The sequence below is a fragment of the Geotrypetes seraphini genome, chromosome 7 (assembly GCF_902459505.1).
Source record: "Geotrypetes seraphini chromosome 7, aGeoSer1.1, whole genome shotgun sequence".
NCBI lineage: Eukaryota > Metazoa > Chordata > Amphibia > Gymnophiona > Dermophiidae > Geotrypetes > Geotrypetes seraphini.
Window position 1 is genome coordinate 74,952,654 of NC_047090.1, and position 22,439 is coordinate 74,975,092.

Below are 22,439 nucleotides of genomic sequence, written 5' to 3' on the forward strand. Positions count from 1 at the left end.
GGCAGTGGCGTAGCAAGGGTGAGAGGCGCCTGGGATAGTGGCGCGCCCCCCACCCCCATTTGCACCTTCCCTGCTACCTCCTGCCATGCGCGTGATCCTTCCCTTCCCCCGCACCTCTTTAATGTTCGCGGCACGAGCAACCCCAATCTGCTGCTCGTGCCAGTGTTGGCTATTCCTCTGACATCCTAGGCGCAGGTCCAGGAAGTGACATCAGAGGAAGAACCGATGGCGCAAGCAGCAGGTACAGAGGTACAAGGGAAGGAGCATGCAATAGTGGGAAGGTGTGGGGAAGGAGTGTGGGAGGGGGTAGAGAGGAGGACTGGTGCCAATGCTCCTACCAAGACAGTGCCCAGGGTGGACCGCCCCCACCCTCCTTACTATGCCACTGGGTTGGGGACCATGGGAGCCAGGGTTCAAATTTTAGTGATGCTCCTTGTGACCTGCAGAAAGTCAGGTAACCCTCCATTGCCTTAGGTCTAAACCTACAGGTTAATACTCAGCCTTTTCTAAATACCAGATATTCAGCTCCATACCCAGACAGTGACAGGCGCTGAATATCTTGATAAGGCAGCCAGCACCAGAACTTATCTGAATAGCGGCAATATTCAATCTGCTATCTGGTTAACTTACCTGAATAACTGAGGAGAGCCTCCTATAGAAACATAGAAACATGATGGCAGATAAAGGCCAAATGGCCCATCTAGTCTGCCCATCCGCAGTAACCATTATCTCTTTCTCTCTCTCTAAGAGATCCCACATGCCTATCCCACCCCTTGAATTCAGACACAGTCTCTGTCTCCACCACCTCTTCTGGGAGACTGTTCCATGCATCTACCACCCTTTCTGTAAATAAAAGTGTTTCCTTAGATTACTTCTCTAAGTTATCCAGATAGCAGACTGAATATTGGCCACTGTCCAGAAATGTTCTGGAAGCACCCATACTCTGCTCCATCACTGTCTGTATTGTGTGAAATCAGGCCGTAAGGTTATTCAGAGGCACTATCCGGCTAGAGGATCTGAATATCCTAGTCAGCACCACTTCTCCAGCTAGCAGGTGCTGTTATCTAAATAGATGGTTTTGAATTGGTCCATTAGACTGTCAACACTCTGGGGAGAAAGAAGTATTTAGCATACATGAATGTAGCTCACCTTAAACTACTTCAAAGAAGGTGTATGTTGAATTTAAAAAAAAAAAAAAAAAAAAGAGAGACCAGCTGATATTCAAAGCGAGTTAACCAGCCGGGAATAGCCACTGACTGGTTAATTCACTTATCAGCAGCAATCCAGTAATTGTCAGCAGTACTTTATTGGTTATCTTTAATGAAAATAATCAGTTAGCAACAAAGTGCAAGCCGGATATCTTGGGAACATTCCAAGGACGTTTCGGGGATGGAGTCTAGTTAGATCCCGTTATTCAGAGCTAGTCAGTGTTAGCCCCTAAATAAGACTGCAAAAATAGCTGGCCCATCTTATCAGCTCTGAATATTGAGTTAATCGGGCATGCGCTAGCCAGCTTTCAAAAAAATGGATATTCAAAGCCTGTGACCAGATAAAGCCCCCTGCATTGAATATCTGGATTTAACACTTATGCCGGGCACTAGCAGTGCTGCCTGCCACCAGCTGAATATGGGGGGGGGGAGGGAATTTAAGGAATCAGGCTACATATGGTCCTTTATTTTATGTCATAAAATGCTTTTGAAATTTTCCACGTATCAGTAAACTAGAGAACTGTCTTTTTAAATTTTTTTTCACAGATGTCACTTTATTATAAGACTTATCACAACAATATAGTCACAAGTTATTATTAGCATTAATGTGCAGCAATGATTTACAGAAATTACTGTGGTGAACACTTAGAAGGAAATTCTATAAAAGGCACCTAAAGATAGGTGCCACATAGGGGTCCTTTTACTAAGGCGTGCTAGCCATTTTAGCACGCGCTAAAAGCTAACACGTACATTATAGTCTATGGATGCGTTACCATTTAGCGTGCGCTAAAACAGCTAGGACTCCTTAATTAGTATATTGGCTTCAATTATGAGCTTTAATAAGCTCATAATTGAAAAAAAACCCTACAAATTGGGTGATAGGTACCTATCTTCTTAGGCACCTATCTTATGTAGAATTGTGCCTAGCTCCAAAGTAGGCATGTTTAGAGGCAGAGAAGGACTTAGGCGCCTATAGGCGTGATTCTCTAAAGTACTTAGGCGCCTATAATGTAGGCTTTTAAAACCCTGGCCTACATTGTAATAATAATAATAACTTTATTTTTTCTGTACCGCCCCAATCTTACGACTTCTAGTGAAGAGAGCTGAACAATCAGCAAATTACAGAGTAGAAATAGTGAAGAAGTCACTGACAGTCAATGAATTACAGAATACAATTAGTGAAAATACATATATTTCTCAAATTAGTGAAAATACACATATTTCTCAAAGAATATCAGCATGTTGTTAGTAGTTTTAAATAAGTATCTGACTAGGAGATAAATCTATCGAACAGCGCTGTCTTGTAGGCACCTATGTGTTAGCTAGCCACAATTCTGTAATGGGCTCGTAAGTGTGATTGATATGAAATAGGTGCCTAATTATAAACACCCAATTGCAGAATCGGTCCCTTATTGCCTCCTATTTTGGAAGCAGTAAGGGCTCCTGAGTTAGAACAGGAATGGCGTGGTGGTTAGAGCTACAGCATTAGCACATTGAGGTTGTAGGTTCAAATCCTGTGCTGTTCCTTGCGACCCTGGGCAAGTCACTTAATCTTCCACGGCCCCGGGTACATTAGATAGACTGCGAGCCTGCTGGGACAGATAGGGAAATGCTTGAGTACCTGATTGTAACCTGTTCTGAGCTCCTTTGGGAGGAAGGGCTAAAAAAAATCACCTAAATCAATATAAAGTTAATGACTTGAGCAAGGTATCATGTTACAAACATTCGCAAATGTTATACCTACTACGGTGAGCAGAGGCATTCCCAGGAACAGACTTGGGCAGGATCTGGACTTACACACATACTTTTCAAAAGTATGTATGTAGATTTTTCCAGAAAACTGCGTATCCTAAACAGCAGATGTAAGCATGTACAGGCGCTTTCTATGGGGACACTTTGAAAGGCAGGGCATTAAAAAATTAGTAACCACAGTGGAGACAATAACTCTGCACAAAGAGCAGCCAAATTCAAAGGAAAAAAGCAGAGTGTGGCCTGGTCTTCAAAAACCCTCTTTATTAGCAACCAATAAAAAAAAAATCCATATCAAGCAATCTTGTCAATCATAAGAGCATGTGGAAAGTGTCACTTAATGTAATGTAATTTATTTCTTATATACCGCTACATCCGTTAGGTTCTAAGCGGTTTACAGAAAATATACATTAAGATTAGAAATAGGAAAGGTACTTGAAAAATTCCCTTACTGTCCCGAAGGCTCACAATCTAACTAAAGTACCTGGAGGGTAATAGAGAAGTGAAAAGTAGAGTTAGAGGAAAAATAAAAATAAAATAAACATTTTAACAAGACAGCATTGATCTAAATACTTTGGAAGGTAGAAGAGAGGAGAGAAAGGAATAGAAGCAGAAGGGGGAGCCGTTGAACAGTAGAATTCTGGAGAAATTTAAATGATAGAAATAGAACAAAACAAAGACAAAATGCAAAACAATAGATAAGATTAAAGATAAATCATAAGCTGGAAAGAAAAATAAAATAAAACTTAAGCGTACCTTGGCTTCAAAAGTCAGGTGCTCTGTGATGAAATTACCACACGTCAAGATCCCCAAATGGGAAAGCAGGCTGTGACATAACAGTACAAATGGAGACTTACATGAATTACTACTAATCATTTCTATAGCATTACAGGTGCTGTACTCTAAGGCCCTGATTCTGTATAGGACGCCGATATCAGCAGCCACCTAAGAAGCGGCCGCCGATCGTGTGTTAATCACGCATCGTCGTCCTATTCAGTATCGCGTCTACACTCCCGGACAGACGCCTTAAATGTAGGCCAGCATTTTGCAGGACTACATTTAAGGCATCTGTCTCGCGTCTACAGAGATGCGTACCGATGCTTAAGCCCGCCCAAGGCTACTTCTGAGTGAAAGCATGCCTACGCCCCACATTGGGTGGGCTTAAGCATGGGTACGCATATCCTTATGCCTACCGCCACCTGCAATTGGGATGTGCGTTTCAAGAATCAGGCCCTAAGAACGTAAGAGGCAGTCCCTGCTCCAACAAAGCTTCCAATCTAATCAAAACAGACAAACAAGGGATTAGGGAATTACTTATGGCGGAAATGAAAAAAAACCCAAACATAGGTATGTTACAAGTGAATTATGAGTTAGAAGTTAAAAGCAACCTCATAAAAGTGAGCTTTTAGCCTAGATTGGTATACTTACTCAGAAAGTATATTCCAGGCATATGGGGCAGCAAGATAAAATAATAATAATAATAACAACTTTATTTTTGTATACCGCCATACCCAGTGAGTTCTAGGCGGTTCACTTCACATTAATTAAACATAGTTACATACAGTTAAGAATTAATTGAACAGAGGAGTCTGGAGTTGGCAGTAGAGGAAAGATTTAACCGATGAACAGAGTTTGCTGCTTGCTTGACACGCAATCAACAGCCACTTTTAAGACAACCACCGACAATGGTACTGTTTAGAGAATCTGGCCCCACTGTATAATATTAGCTATAGTTAGACATAGGAAAATATGTGTTATAGTTGCTTGATAGGTGCCTAGCCAGAAAAGGTGCATTAACACATATGTTTTTTCTATTCTATAAAGGGAAAGTATGTACTTTTTAAAATAGCCTATGAGGCAAGAAGAGCTCGGTTACATGTGTGTGCTGGTGAGAACTGGTATATATTGCCCCAGGTACATTAGATAGAGTGGGAGCCCGCTGGGACAGTTAGGGGAAAATGCTTGAGTACCTGAATAATTTCTAATCCGCATAGAATTGTAGGATATGCGGAATATAAATTATTATAAAGAAAAAAGAATCCTGTTTCCATTCCACCCATTGTCTGCAACTGGTAATGCCTACAGGTATATTGCATATAAACAGGTGCTATATTTTCTAAGTGATTATATACATATCTAATATGAAGTCTGTAACTAGCATATTGTATCTTCAGTTTAATATTTTTTATAGCTTTTCATGATACAGTAGTTCTCTTCTCAGATGATAATAGCCTTTATGACATTTTGCTATAATTTTGGTTTTCTGTCAGCTATCCTAATATATGCTTGTGTTTGTGGTACTGTAATTTTATAGAGATCTTTCTGCATGTAAAGCCTGTTTTACATGGAGGAAAGACCTTTTCCAAAATTGTCTAGATACATCTCCACACAGATAGAGCATGTACTTACACACGCACCATGAACAGGCCTTCGCAGGGGTGGAGTTTGGGTGGAGCTGGACCGCAGTTCCAATGTATGCATGTATTTCAGTGGTCTTCAACTTGCAGCCTGGGGGCCACATGCTATTTTGAGGCCAGGTATTATTTTGAGGCCCTCAGTATGTTTATCATAATCATAAAAGTAAAATAAAACAGTTTCTTGATCATATGTCTCTTTAGCTATAAATTGCAATATTATTATTAAGACTTAGCCAAAAGGAAAGATGTATAAACTATAAAGAGTTTTACCTCATGCAAAATTGTCTTTTCTTTAATAAGACATTAACTATTTTTTTTCTGAGGTCCTCCAAGTATCTACAAATCCAAAATGTGGCCCTGCAAAGAGCCTCAGTTTGAGACCACTGATATATTTAGTAACCTCCACAGGCACACTGCGGTGTACTCTCACACATTCACACCAGCTTTGAAGCAGGTATAAATTGGAGCTGGATCTGGGACGTTATTTTATAAACAAATAGTATGCGTGGAACTATTAGAGAAGAAGTTTAAGGCAGCACTTAATCCTTGGCTATTCTGACAGGCATTCCCTCCGTACATTGATTTTATTCTTTTATCTTATCTTTAGCCCTCCTTTGGTGTTCTGTTTTTCATTTATCTGTTAGTTATTTAAGTTGTGCCACTCACTTTGCCCTTTCCCATTGTTTCAGTTTTCGTTACATTTTTAGATTTTGTAGAGCCCATTTATATATAACCATTTTATCTTATATTGTAAGCTGCTATGATGCCTTTGTGAATGGTGACATATCAAAATAAAGAAATACATGCATACATATAGGTGCACACAAAGTTGGATTTGCTATTTCTGTAAGTATAATTTTCATTTATTAAAAATCCCTTCCATCTACAATTTTGAGAATCCACAAGTATGAGTGTAAATAACCTCACCCCTGAGAACTCCATCCTAATACATGTGCACATTTGTGCGTGTGTTGGCTATACACACATGATTGTATGCATTTATGTGGTGAGCAATTATCAAAAGCTCCATTTCTGCCCATAAGATCCTTTTTATATATGGTAATACCTTTGAAAATAGCCCTCAAAGAATTTTTTTTTTAAGATTTCTTCCTTTTTATGCCTATGTGAAAAAAAAACCTTTTTGTACATCAGGCTCATGCCATTAAGTTGTATAGTATTATGCATACAGTATATACATATATCTAAATATATTGTGCATATTAAATAAATAAATAAATAAGTTGATAGAGCCTACTTTTTGGGGGACCTGATAGTTTGTGGTTTGTCCTTTGTTCAGCTCCATTGGACCCAGTATCTGCTGGGTCAGGGGTGTCAAAGTCCCTCCTCGAGGGCCTCAATCCAGTCGGATTTTCAGGATTTCCCAAATGAATATGCATGAGATCTATTTGCATGCATTGCTTTCATTGTATGCTAATAGATCTCATGCATATTCATTGGGGAAATCCTGAAAATCCGACTGGGTTGCAGCCCTCGAGGAAGGACTTTGACACCCATGTGCTGGGTGCACCACGAGCCTTCATCCTACCTATGTAGGGGCTTTTACACTATTTGAATAAATCCAGCCTCTCATTATTCTTTGCCTAGTCTTGGGATCAATTCTCTACAGGCTGGCAGACACAAACTAGGGATACACATTGTGTAGAAATTACATACTGTTAGCCTGAAACAACATAAAAAAACCTGCAAGTCAATATTCAGTCACTGCAGTCAGTATTGGGATTTTTTTTAATTATTATTATTAAACACCTGCTGTGGCAGCTAAATAAAATATGGATATTCCATGCCAAGTGATCATGGTCATTCTTGGCCAACTTCATGTAATGAATTATCATAGAAAAATTTGATTACTCCCTGATGAAGAATGTCAGCTTGAAATGTAATGCAGTGTTAAAGTTTTGTAGCATTGTGCCAGTACTGAATACAGGTGGAGGTACATAATAATAAAAAAACACATCTAAGTCCCCTTTTGGCCTAAGACCCTAAACGTTGAAAGTAGAAGCAGGGAAAATGTCCATTATCAAAAAAAACGTCCAAAAGGAGGGTTTTTTTTTATAATGGCCTGCCTATACGTTCAGCTGTTTAAACGCCCAGACCACCACTACGTCTACACTAACAACATATAATCAACCAAAAAAAGCCTAAGTCCCAAACACCCAACACAAGAGCTTTTAGGCAAAGGAGGAGCCAGTTCTTCGCCTAAAAGCTGGATTCTGTAACCGGTGTCTGTCAAAAACAACACCGGTTACAGAATCCATCACCCCCCCCCAACAAGATCAGGTCAAGAGGGAGCCCAGCCCTCTTGCCCCAGTGAGCCGTGACCCCCCTGACAAGATCAGGGCAAGAGGGAGCCCAAGTCCTCTTGCCTCAGTGAACCGTGACCCCCCCACCCGAAAAGATTGGGGCAAGAGGGAGCACATGCCCTCTTGCCCCGGTGAGCTGTGACCCCCCCCTGCCGATTATGATCAGAGCCCAAGCTCTCTTGGCCAGGCGACCCCCCTACCCCTCACCCCCCTAAGATAGGGGCAGGAGGGATCCCAGGCCCTCCTGCCCTCGACGCACCCCCCTCCCATGATCGTACCCCCTGAACCACCTGATCGACCCCCCCCCCCCCACTGACCCCTCGATCTCACCACCCCCAATCCCCCTCCACGTACCTGTACAATTTGGCCGAACAGACAGGTCCCAAGCCCGTCTGTCCAACAGGCTAGCCATCCTTCGAATGGTGGGCCTTAGGGCCTGATTGGCCCAGGCAGCTCAAATCCTGCCCATAGGTGGGGCCTGAGGTGCCTGGACCAACTGGAATCATCCCAGTAGCCTTAGGCCCCTCCTCTGCTATCTCCCCTACAGTGATGCGATCACCCCTCTACCCGAACTGCCACAAACCACGGCAAGAGAGATTGGGCATCTCTCCTACCGCGGGTCGCGGCAGTTCAGGTAGAGGGGTAATCGCCTCACGGCAGGGGAGATGAGCCATCTCTCCTGCCGCGATGGTTGCGGTGGGGGGTGGGTAGGTTGCCGGGCCGCTGAGCTGATCGCGCCAGCCACCATCGGTTCTTATACCTGTTTTGACTTGGTCTAAGTTGAACGTATAAGTGCCAACTAGGCAACCTGTCAAAAGGTTTGGTTATACCTGCTGTACGCCTAGGTGTAGGTCGGCCTACCTCCTGCCCTTTCCCCTCCTTTAAAAACGCCTCTTTTCGCTCTATGCGTTTAGAGGCAGGGGAAAGGCCTAAGCTGGTTTTAGATATGTCTAAAACCAGCTTTGGTTATGGGTACTTGGATGATTAGGCTTTTTGATTGTCCAAGTACCCATTTAGGCCACTTTTTAGACTTTTTTTTTATTATGAGCCCCTTAGACTATGGAAGACTATAGAACTTAGGGTTTTGCTGTTTCTTTGGGGATTTATTGTAACACAGATTGCTTAGAGTGAAAGGGTGAAGTTCACTGTCATTGGCATTCCACCAGAGGAAGCCTGTGCACTGGAGCAGTGAGAGAGCCTAGCTAATTTGCATAAGAGCTTCAAATGCTGCTGGTAGCTGTCTTCTCACCCTGAGTAGATTTTGGTGCTGAAAAGAACAGCTCCCAGCACAGAGAGTTCAGAAGGCAAGGAGCTCCTTTGGGAGGAGAAATGCTGGCTTTTTGTTTAAATCTTGGTAAGTTCTGAAGGCTATTGCTGACCAACTGACAGGGGGCATAATGCAGCAGAGTAGAGTAGCCAGGCTATTCAGTCCTGACAAGGGGGACTGTTGCAGCAGAGAATTAGAAATCTGTTGGTGGGAGGGTCCGTGGGGGCCTATACACAGGCAAGAAAGAACCAGAAGAGTAGCCAGAGGGCCTAGTAGAGCCTGGAGTCATGGAAGTGGCTTAGGCTTGTCAACTGGCAGTGGGACTGGTGAAAAAAGATCCAGTTAGTGAGGACCCAAGAGACCAGGGAGTGTGGGATCGGCGGTGGCCCCATAAGGAGAGTCCTCAGTGAGTGCATCTGTGATAAGACAATTGAGGGGCTGGAAGAGCCATCAGTGCGTGCGTGCAGAATAAGATGACGGAGAAGCTGGAAGATAAGCAGGGGATTTTTGTGATTGCATTGCTGAGTATCCACAGCCAGCACCAGAGAGCACAGTTGGTCTTCTGATAAATGACTTTGAATATTGACCAACAGAAATTTTTTTCCGATGAAGGCATGCTATCGAGTAATAGTGTGCCCTATTGATGATATTGCTCACAAAACAAAAACCCCATCAAAACAAAATGAAAAAATCCCATAAACAACATGAGAATCTAAACAAAGTGAACATTTTTGGTCTATGAACACCTAATATGTACTAGTGTTTTGTCTAGATTCCTCTATCAAGGCTTTAAATCTGTCTATCAGGTGTTGGCCTTAAAAAAGGTCATGACTCTCTCCCCATCATCTCTGCAGCCACCGCAGCTATCTGGGATGTAGAAGGCCAAATCTTGCAGTCAAAGCCGAAACATTCTGAATGGTAGTAGCAGGTCTGTGGCAAGGGAACAGACTACTGTGCCTGGCCTGAGATATTTCTTCTATTGTGTTAATGTAAATGCTGGACAAACATTGTCAGTAGAAGAGCAGGGTTACCTGGAGTCCAAGTAATCAGATAGATTGGAACATAGACCATTCATTTGTTAGAAATGACTTTATCTCTGCTTTGCAGCTTCTCTGCCTATTTTAAAGAGTTCATTACTATTACCTTTTATAGCGTTATTAATCTCCTCTAGCTTGCCATAATTAATGAACTATGTAGATTCAATTTAAGGCCTTCTTGAAGCACGACGGAAGGGGGCAAATGATGCAGCTGGCTCCCTGATATCTTGAGGGTTCTTACTCAAGAGCACCCACAGCCTGCGCTCAAGCCACTGAAAAATTTAGAAGGTGAGCTGGCTCCCAGGGGAACAGACCCCAAGCTCTGACGTAGCACATAGCAAGCTGGCCCTATAGATCCACCCAAAAGTTTGCCCTGTAAGCTGCAGTCCGGCTCCACAGAACCTGAATCCTTTTCAAGGCAGGGAATCCCCAAATATGGGGTCTCGGGGCACCAAAGCCTCAGGAAAAATAAATAAAAACTTAAAGCTGAAAAAAGAAAAACTAAGTAGAGCAGATCAGAAACGCCTTTGCACAGTTCGCTTTCAGAAGGAAAAAACTGAAGGGGGTACTCCACTCAACTGGCAATGTGGGAGGTGCTGAAAGCTGTAAGTATCACAGTTCTGCAAAATACCTACTTCACGGGAATGGATTGATCACCTCCCTTTCCACTGCAAACCATGTAGCATTTAAAGAGGCATCTCCTCAACCTAGTTAAGTTGAAATATGCATAGACTATCTGATACTGCTACTTTTAAATGAAGTATCTGACTTGGTATTGGTTGTAGAGGCTATTTACTGGCATGCTGCCAAACTGGGGAATATCTTCCAAGGTAAATGGAGAAGGGCATCTGAAAACATCTGAAAACCTGGTTATTCTCAAAAATGTAACTCTTCCTCTCTCTCTTTTTACTCTTGTCCTCTAAATTTCCTCTTCATCTTTCCCTCCACTGGAGTTCCTTTCCACCCTAATTCTTGTTAACCGTGTCGAGCTCTGCGAATGTTGAGATGATGCGGTATATAAACCTAAGGTTTAGTTTAGTTTAGGCATAGGAGCCTGGAGCACCACAATGGTGTTTACAAATGTTCTCTTGAATATCTACAAAACTCAAGTCAAAGAGAACATAATGTGTTTAAAAGTATTTACTCTTGTTGACAGTGCATAGCAATGTATTTTTGTCCTATATACCCTAGAGTAGTATTTCAGCTTAAGTTTATAGACCAGTTCAGACAAAGTTGAAGTGCATCTTTTAATTTATATATTTATAAACCTTTATATAGCCTCTTCTAGGCAAACAAATTGCAATTCAAGATGGTGAAAAACACAATGAAATAATAAAAGCGCATAAATAAAATACATAAAATCAAAATTTGAGAAATCCGGGATACAAGTTCTCAGTGCCTTCCTAAAGGCCAAATACGATGGTATTTTCCTAATCTCAGATGGTTTAATAGCAATAGCAGAAAAAGAACCAAGACAGATAGAAGGTGACATTCAAAAGACTTGTTCAAATAACTTCTGGAGTTACATTGGCCTACAAAATTACCCCTCCATGCATCAACTGGATAAATTCTGTCTGGCCAATAGCTTTGGGTGGTCTGAGTAGCAGCTCTAATTTAGCTGGATGGCATTCAATATCAATGCTATCTGATTAAACTTATGGGCTACCTATAGCAGCCATAAAGTTATATTCAAAACAGGTAGTTAACCTGTGTAATGAAAATGCTACTCCAATTAGAAAATAAATGAAATCATAAATTAAATATAGCGGTATAAGGGAGTCATCAGTGTACTAGGGCCATGACCATTTAAAACAACAGCTCCTTGCTCCGTCTCAGAAGCATTATCAGCCCACTGGCTACCCTTACCAAACGTTGTAGCTTCAAGGGCTTAGTAAGAACATACAACTTGGCACACAGCTACATATCAACCAAACTTCCTCTATGTGTCCCAAACAGACCACTCCACTCCCAGGAGGAAACATGTCTGCAAATACCTCCTGGTTGCACCCTTCAACTCCAGAGCACCAGACATCATTCCTATTCCCACTTCCTACCAAGCTATTGGAATCAACTGCCTCCTCACATTATATCCCTTAAACGATGGCTGAACTTCAGGAAATCAATTAAAACTTACCTCTTCCCATATATCCAGTCACTCCCTTCAAACTATATGTATTCTAATGTACGCTGATATAGATAATAATAATAATAATAATAATTTTATTCTTATATACCACCATACTGAAAAAGTTCTAGGCGGTTCACAACAAGGTGAGCTAATACATGGGATACAGATAAAATACAAATTAGAATAATGGACTTAAAAACAGATAAAGACAGAAAGCATTTGCAATATAATGCAGAAAATACCGGCATGGCAGCGAAAGAAGTAATACATAGAACAGATAAAATATATCAAATTGAATATAAGGAACTTGATTGAAAAAATGAAGCAGAATGCATTAAGATACCAGCCTATCAAAGATCTACTCTGTTTGTTAACTGAAGATGGAAATAACCATATGTTAACTTAAAATGATCAAATTGTATCCTACACTCGACTCTCTGTATATCTAACGTTACTGTACACAAGTAAATTCATAATCTGTTTGTCTATGCATTATGTATGTCAAACTTGCTACCAGTTCTGAGCTTGTTGGGGAGGATGGGATATAAAACCTCTGCCCTCAAGGCTACAATATACTTCAACTCCCCAGAAAACACAAACGAGGAGGTGGTTTAGCAATTATCTACAAAATCTCACTGAGGTAGACTCAGGCTCTGAGCCAGATCTGGAATACATTACATGCAAACTTGAAAGCAAGCACAACCCCACACACAAGAACATAGGAATACTTCTGCTCCACAGGCTTCCCAATGCTAAATCAACCTCCATCACCAAAACAATGGAAATAATAACAAACCTAACTTGACAACATGACAAACTAATCATTCTTGGGGATATCAACCACCCCTCGAATCAACTGCCAACAAAGATGTCACCAAACTCATGGCCCTACTTGAAGACCAGAAATAATACAAAACAGGAGAACAGATTAACCACTATCAATAAGATCCGCATAAAAGGTTAACCTATTGAAAACAACTATTTATTCTAATGGTAATTTTTTATTATTTTATATTTTTTATTATTATTATTTTTGGTGAAGGTAAAGATCTCAGAGTTGCCACTCCCAGGATAATATTGTTATTGTCCAAAAGGGAATTGTGGCATGTGGTTTCTTTCATTGATCAAACCTTCATCACTGATTATTAATTGTATATTAAATACTCATACTAATTTTTTATATAAACTTTTTCTAAAATATTATTGTGAATATTACCACTCATTTTTCTAAAATGTTGTTGTAAATATTACCACTCAAAACTCATTTATAGTAGAAGAGTATTTTTCTAATATTATCTAGTCTTATTTTTAAATAGACTTTTTTATATATTCTTTATCTTATACTGTGCAAAAAATGCCTAAAGTGCAAACGTGTCTTAAGGTGACTTATGCTACTTCAGCTTATCGATATATAAATGCTAATCAAAATAGCAGAATGGCAAAAATAGTTACCATTTTTGAATATGCTGTGCAAAGGTGGAGCATCATGAATAAGCCTAAAACTGGCAATTATCTATTTAACATGATGTAAGTCACTAAAAATTGCCTAAAGTGCAAACATTTTTTAAAGTGACTAATGCAATTCCAGCTTATCGATATAAATATGCTGTGCAAAGTAGCAGAGTGGCAAAAAGTAAATACCACTCTTAAATAGGCTGTGCAAAATAGCAACGATACTAAAAATATAACATCATGAAGGAGCCTTAAACTGACACTTATCTTTTTTTCATGATGTAAATTAAACGGCAGATTTCTTAAGCCGTATCAAACCCGTGTATCCAGCTTAAGAAATCTGCCGTTTAATTTACATCATGAAAAAAAGATAAGTGTCAGTTTAAGGCTCCTTCATGATGTTATATTTTTAGTATCGTTGCTATTTTGCACAGCCTATTTAAGAGTGGTATTTACTTTTTGCCACTCTGCTGCTTTGCACAGCATGTTTATATCGATAAGCTGGAATTGCATTAGTCACTTTAAAAAATGTTTGCACTTTAGGCAATTTTTAGTGACTTACATCATGTTAAATAGATAATTGCCAGTTTTAGGCTTATTCATGATGCTCCACCTTGCACAGCATATTCAAAAATGGTAACTATTTTTGCCATTCTGCTATTTTGATTAGCATTTATATATCGATAAGCTGAAGTAGCATAAGTCACCTTAAGACACGTTTGCACTTTAGGCATTTTTTGCACAGTATAAGATAAAGAATATATAAAAAAGTCTATTTAAAAATAAGACTAGATAATATTAGAAAAATACTCTTCTACTATAAATGAGTTTTGAGTGGTAATATTTACAACAACATTTTAGAAAAATGAGTGGTAATATTCACAATAATATTTTAGAAAAAGTTTATATAAAAAATTAGTATGAGTATTTAATATACAATTAATAATCAGTGATGAAGGTTTGATCAATGAAAGAAACCACATGCCACAATTCCCTACTTGAAGACCGCCAAATCACAACCACCCTCCCAGGCCCTACACATGAAAAAGGTCACACCCTAGATTTGTTCGCATCACTCCTCTCAAACCTAACAAACAACGCCAAATGGTCCCCTGTCACTTGGACAGACCATTATCTCCTGAACTTCTACCTAGATCTGGATGACAAAGACCAGAACCTCAAAGCCATAAGGACATAAGACTAGTGTGAAAGAAAATAAATCCAGACCTCTTCTGGAACACAGTGACAGAATCTCTCCCTTCCTCCATGAACAACACTACAAAAATGATAAATATCTGGAACAAAACCATGACCGACATCCTAGACACCATAACCCCCTCTCCACCCACGCTTAATAAAACCAAACCGGACCTTGCCATGGTTTACAGAATCACTAAGAGAAGACAAACAACTTTGCAAATGACTAGAGAGGAAATGGAGAAAGAGTAAAGCACTGGAACACAGAACACAGTGGAGAGCAGCAATAAATAAATATAAGTTCAATATATTCAAAGCCAAGAAAAACTATTATGCCAGCAAACTAGGAAACAAAACAACGGAGAGCAAAAATTATTCCTCCTAGTATGACAACTAATATCACCAGTAAACCAAGAAACTGCAAACCTCACCAACAAAATAACAGCACAGGACCTAGCGGACTTCTTCCTTAATAAAATCAAATCGGTCCAAACAGAAGTCGCAAAGGCAACCATCCCAAACACTCCCCAACTTAACACCCCGAGTGCTCTAAACCCATAAAGGCTGACCAACTCTGGACCTCCTTCACCAACCTCACTATGATACCAAAAGACTGATATCAAAACTGTCTCCTTGCAGCAGTCCCCTTGACAACTGTCCACCATACCTCCTGTCAGCAGCTCCACACCAAATCAATGCTTGGCTGACTAACCTTCGAAACAGCTCTCTAAATCAAGGCCATATACCCAAAGATATGGGTAAAACAGCTCTAACGCCCATATCAAAAAGATCATAAGCAGACCTCTCCACAGCATCAAACTACAGATCCATTGCAGGCATCACAGTACTCACAAAAATCCTTGAAACCCATGTTAGTAAACAACTAACCTCATACATTGAGCAACATTCCTGCCTTAACCCATCCCAATATGGTTTCAGAAAACAACATAGCACCAAGCTCCCCATCATCACACCAATCACAAAAATCAAGCAACTGATAAGCTTGGGCCGAGAAGCGATACTCCTTCAGTTTGATATCTCTGCGTCCTTCGACTCCGTAGACCACCAACTACTAACTAGGCTATCAGAAATTGGAGTAACAGGAACAGTGCTGAAATGGTTCACTGACTTCCTACAGAATCGTGAATACACGGTATAAAAGGATGGTGAATTCTCCAACCCCTGGAAGGCATTCTGTGGCATCGCACAAGGCTCCCCGCTATCCCTCATCCTATTTAATCTGTTCATGAGCTCGCTCGGACACATCGAGCTAGAAGATGAAACCATACTGTTCTATGCAGATGACATTCTTCTTCTCATTCCCATAAACCATAACCAGACAGACACCACTGAAAAATATCAAACAACATAACAAAAATCCAAACCTGGACACCATCAACAAACTAAAATTAAACGCCACCAAAACCAAAGCTATCTGGTTCCACACCACACAGCAGAAGCTCTGACATGCATCACCCTTCAATTTGGCATCACACTCTTAATGGAGAAAACCTCTAAAGTACTAGGCTGCATCCTAGATGACACTCTCATGATGGAACCACAATTCGCCAACCTTCGAAAAAAGACCATCTATACCATGCGACAACTAAGAATCACTAAGCCATTCTTTCACCAACACCATTTTGCTCTGATCGTCCAGATGATGGTTCTGCCTCAACTGGATTACTGCAGCTCCGCTTACTCAACACCACTCTAATCCACAGACTGCAGCTCATCCGGAACACAGCCATAAGACTGATTTTTAACCTAAAAAAATATGACTCAATCTCAGCCTTCATGAAACAATTACACTGGCTACCCATACCATCACGGATAAACTTCAAAATATCATGCATTCTACACAACTAAACTAAACCTTAGGTTTGTATACTGCGCCATCTCCGCAAGCGTAGAGCTCGGCATGGTTTACAGAGTTAGGAGGAAAGGAACTACAATGAAGGGTTATAGGAGAGGAACTAAGAAGATAGAGAGGGACAAGGGTACCAGAGAGCGGGAGGTGTCTCCAGGGAGACTCAGCTGTCCCCCTTATTCAACTATTTTCAGCGGTCTGGTCCAGCTCCATAAGAATCCTTCACAGAATTCAACTAAGCATGCAATCCACAAAAAACCTCTGCTACAGGCAAATCTTCCAATCCATGCAAACCTTTCTGGGAGTAAAAACTTGGAATGACCTTCCAGAAGCAATCAGAACGGAAACCAGCTGCACCTTATCCCGGAAGAAGCCGAAAACTCTTCTCTTTGACAACTGATACTATTAGCATCTCCCCTTTCCCCCTCCTTCTTTTCAAGCCTCTCCTTCTTATTCTCTCCTGTCCCCTCTCTTCCTTTACCTTCCCTTTCTCCCCCTCTCTTTCCTTTCCCTGAAAGTCGCCTAGAGCCTTACCTAGGTATGTTCAACTCACAAATGGAAGATTAGATTAGATTAGAAAACTAATCAAATAGATAAAGATATTCAATGCCAGGGCATGCATGGCTTCTGGCATTGAATATCCAGATATGTCTGTTGATCCAGAAGTTAACTGTGCACTGGTTGATATTCAGACTGGTGTTCAGTTAACCCAGCACATAAAGTTAGGACAGTTGTTTTACTGAGTAGACCTTCAGCGCTAACTCCACCCTCTGCCTGCCCCTAACCTATCCAGTTAGTGGATGGTTGCTTAAGAGACATATTCAGTGCACTAATTGGCAAAAGTATCACTCAATAATTGCTGCCGGTTCACTCAGGAAGGTTTAACTGGGCAAGATCCCCGCTTATCCAGTTAAAGTCTTTTGAATATTGGGCCCAAAATTTTCTTGAAATCTTATGTACATACTTTTGAAAACCTAACAGTATGTATGTAAGTTCAAATCCTGCCCCATCTACACCCCATCTACATAAAGGATTAGATTCAATAAATGGCATCCAAAGTTAGATGCTGGGATGATCCATACTGAACTAGTATTCTATAAAAGGTGCTCTGTAGATGATCAGCCTTTCTAGATGAAAAACTAAAAACGCAGATGATCCAGGAATCTCCAAGATAAAAACTATTACCGTAAAATACCTTTTGATGTGCAGCGGTTAAGTGGTACAGATTCGACCTGAGTCATGTTTTGGCACAATAGCCTTTATCAGGAGTCCAATAAACAACCAATAAAAATGATAAAGCCCAAAGAGGTAATAAAAGCAATCTTCTTCTATATAGCAACAGATGTGTCACCGAGTTGTATCTGCAGCAACTTATGAAAATGAGCCTCGAGAAGGCTAACTTGCAGTGCTGTGTTCTGTGGAAACTGCATGACGTTCTTGTTTTTGTGACGTTTCTAGATCTTCATAAATATGAAAAAAGTGCCTGATTTTCAACATGAGTTATGCACTCAATTATCCATAAATAACTCAATTATCCATATATTTTTGAAAGTTATAGAGATAATATAGGCTGTTTAACTCAACAAATGGCAAATATCATATTGAACGGGCCAAGTTTGGGGATGGGCAAAGACTGTGCCAGAAACTGTTTGACTGTGATATTCAGCCACTGAACAGGTAAGTTAACATAGTAGTAACATAGTAGATGACGGCAGATAAAGACCCGAATGGTCCATACAGTCTGCCCAACCTGATTCAATTTAAATTATTTTTTTTTCTTAGCTATTTCTGGGCGAGAATCCAAAGCTTTACCCGGTACTGTGCTTGGGTTCCAACTGCCGAAATCTCTGTTAAGACTTACTCCAGCCCATCTACACCCTCCCAGCCATTGAAGTCCTCCCCTGCCCATCCTCCTCCAAACGGCCATGCACAGACACAGACCGTACAAGTCTGCCCAGTAACTGGCCTAGTTCAATCTTTAATATTATTTTCTGATTCTAAATCTTCTGTGTTCATCCCACGCTTCTTTGAACTCAGTCACAGTTTTACTCTCCACCACCTCTCTCGGGAGCGCATTCCAGGCATCCACCACCCTCTCCGTAAAGTAGAATTTCCTAACATTGCCCCTGAATCTACCACCCCTCAACCTCAAATTATGTCTTCTGGTTTTACCATTTTCCTTTCTCTGGAAAAGATTTTGTTCTACGTTAATACCCTTTAAGTATTTGAACGTCTGAATCATATCTCCCCTGTCTCTCCTTTCCTCTAGGGTATACATATTCAGGGCTTCCAGTCTCTCCTCATACGTCTTCTGGCGCAAGCCTCCTATCATTTTCGTCGCCCTCCTCTGGACCGCCTCAAGTCTTCTTACGTCTTTCGCCAGATACGGTCTCCAAAACTGAACACAATACTCCAAGTGGGGCCTCACCAATGACCTGTACAGGGGCATCAACACCTTCTTCCTTCTACTGACTACGCCTCTCTTTATACAGCCCAGAATCCTTCTGGCAGCAGCCACTGCCTTGTCACACTGTTTTTTCGCCTTTAGATCTTCGGACACTATCACCCCAAGGTCCCTCTCCCCGTCCGTGCATATCAGCTTCTCTCCTCCCAGCATATACGGTTCCTTCCTATTATTAATCCCCAAATGCATTACTCTGCATTTCTTTGCATTGAATTTTATCTATTCATTTTACTACTGCTACTATTAATTATTTCTATAGCGTTACCAGACATATGCAGCGCTGTACAGAGTCACAAAGAAGACAGTCCCTGCTCAAAAGAGCTTACAATCTAAACAGACAAGACAGACAAACTTGCTTAAACATATATTCAGCAACACTAATTAAACAGAGAATGCCACTGAATGTACTTATAAAGTTAAGTACCGAGACCAACCCTTAATGTTAAACAGTGGTCGCTCCCTGCTGGATATTAGACTCAAAGTTTATTGTGGCGCGATCACTGAGAAACAAAACCAGGCCAATGGAAGTGATTACAAAGTGGAATATTGTGATACCTGAGGCTGGCAGTTTTAAAACGCCGATATTTGTTATATGACAGACATAATCATTAAAACTATTCAGTAATACAGTAGTTCTGTTAAGTGAGAACCTTCAACCTACAATGTAATTACTAGAACTTGAGGTAATAATTCTTGTAATAAAGGAAAATCAATTATTACCTCATTTGCACATATATATACCACGGAAACAGAATGTCAGCACATAAGGGGTGAAATCTATTTAAATATGTTATAAATATTTAATTCCAGTGGAAGTATAACAATGTTGGATCTTATGTTATGGCTCAGTTAACTCTGAATCAATTTGGCTTCTACACAGAGAGCTGATATTTGTCATGGCCCAAATAAAGGCACTGTCAGCCATTTTATTAACACTTCCAGCTGTCATGCCCACTTAACAGTCTTCACCTTGTGTTCCAAAGCTTTTTTAGATGTTTCATTTGAGAATTAACATGTGAATCTTTGTTCGACTGGCCATCAATTATTTGTGTGCTTTGGTGAGAGTCGAAAGAAGGCAACTGTTTCACAAGTGACACCCAAGCCACTGCAGAATGCCTATACTTCAGAGGCTTAACATTAGCATTCGGACTTTGTCATCTGCAACTGAAAGCTAAACACCAATCAATCAATAATCACACAACTCAATTTTATTGAAATAAATATTTGGCCACAGCTTTATTATCTTTCTTAATATTTTTTCCACTTACAATCCAATCCATGTCCAAAGCCAAGAAACCCCTAGTGCATATTTCACACACACCCAGGGAGCTATTCTGTGCTGAAACTAGTTCCTGTTAAGTCTTTAAACATATAACATTCCCCCCAAACATGACACACGGTGACACCAGGCCATGTTTCCCCTCGCAGTGCTGTTGTCTACGAGTGTTATATTTATTTAACTGCTCATTTCCCAGCTCCAACTGAGCCAAACCTCATTGTCTATCTCACCCACAGCTGCGACCGCCTCCCCCAACCACAAAAGCTCAACCAAACCCACCCAAGTCCACATAAAACCTGTGACCCCCGCCCCCAAAACTGACACAAAACATACCACCAGCAAACAGGGGAGGGAGGGATAATTTTTTCCTGAAGAGGCTACTCTACTCTTCCCCTTTCCTCACAGAACTTCCTCCAAACTGCCACAAACATCCAACCAATCCCACGACTGCTCAACCCCCATCACCTCAAAAACCTCCCCAATCCTTTTCTTTCTTACAAGCTCTGTCCATTAACCCTTTCATACCTCCTCTTATGAATTTGTCAGTCCTTATTCTATAGACCCTTGACATCACTTCATATATTCCCCTCACAATCTATCTTCCCTTTCGCCCACACCAACATCTAATAAATATTACCAGCAGGTGACCTCATCTCAGTTAATGTTATATCACACCAGATGAATCTGGTGTTCTTCTTTACTGATGGCTAAATTTAGAGCATAAACAGCACAATGCACATAGCAAACAGCTGGGTATAACTGGCGAATAATTGCTTGACTCCCACATGCACACACAGCCATAGAGCTAGCTCCATCATATTCCTGTTTAATAATCTTGCAGCTATTAATTCCAGATTGCCACATGATATTCAGAATCTGCTTTGCAAGATATTCACCTGCAAGATCATCTGCTTGTGGAAAGCAGATAAATTGTTCCTGGATGTTGTTTTCAAATGTGTTGCATAGGACAAGTATTAAATGTTCATGTATAAGCAGTTCTAGGGTTAAGAACGATTTACGTTTTTAAAGCTCTTCTTAAGTCGGATTTGTATGTAACTCAGAACTTGTAGATTTTAAGATTCATGCTGCTTACCTCTTCTCCCAGGTGACAAAAGGGACAACTGTCCCTACTAGTGTTCCCTCTAAGGTACAGCATGCACAACCACACACTGTTCTTAATGAGGCCATGCATCATTCCTGAATCCACTGCAGGAGAAGTGTAGGAGTCTATGCCACTGGAAATACTGCTCAGTGAAATCAACGAAGCCGCAACCGCGTTCTTAAGTACGAGTCGTACTTAAGTCGGGCATCTGTAACTCAGGGACTGCTTATACTGCAAAACCTGTCATCTCATTTGCCAAGACAGAACAGTATCCAGCTGCATTGATTTCATCAACAATATTTTGCAAAATAATGTAGCCAAAACTGCCAATTATATCTGCTTGAATAGTTGATAAAACATAGTGTTTTCAGTGCTCGTTTTCAGTGCTCGATTCCAGAAGAAAAGCAAGAACTGAATCACCACTGGTAGCCTTAAATTGCCAAAGAGCTTGAAAGTTGCCTTGGTCAACTTCAATATCAGCACATGATGCTGAAATGAAATTCTACCACTGTCTCAATGACCAAGCAAAGGAATACTACAATATGCAAGAAAAATAATGCCTTAATTTATGGGAACTGGAACCTGACGATTGTTTATTTGACGTTATGCTGCTATGTGAAGTTGTAAACTGACTTCATTGCTCAGATTTCAGGTGGAAGCAATGAATGATTTTGCTTTAGTGGCCGTAACATGATAATTGTGACTCAAATGTTCCTGACCAATGTATGTAATGTCAATATGGAGCATTCGCAAAAACTCCGGTCTGCACTTTACTTTGAGGGCCAAAACAAGAGGCTACATAAATCCACAGCACTGCAGACAGAAAAAGAAGTTGATCCCAAACAATATGAAGATAAGTTTTTTTTAATTTAAATCGAAAGTACTTGATGTTATCCCTGATGCAGCCCAAACAAGGACTGCATCAGGGATAACATTCAGAGGGAAGAG

The 22,439-nt window shown here is 40.7% G+C and overlaps 1 long non-coding RNA gene across 1 annotated transcript; it reads left to right on the forward strand.

Moving 5' to 3' along the window:
- The first annotated feature begins 2,212 nt into the window (after window positions 1-2,212).
- On the forward strand, window positions 2,213-6,643 carry LOC117363531. The gene is made up of 2 exons (XR_004540087.1): window positions 2,213-3,299; window positions 3,709-6,643. It is a non-coding gene; the product is annotated as an uncharacterized LOC117363531 (long non-coding RNA).
- Window positions 6,644-22,439: the final 15,796 nt, after the last annotated feature.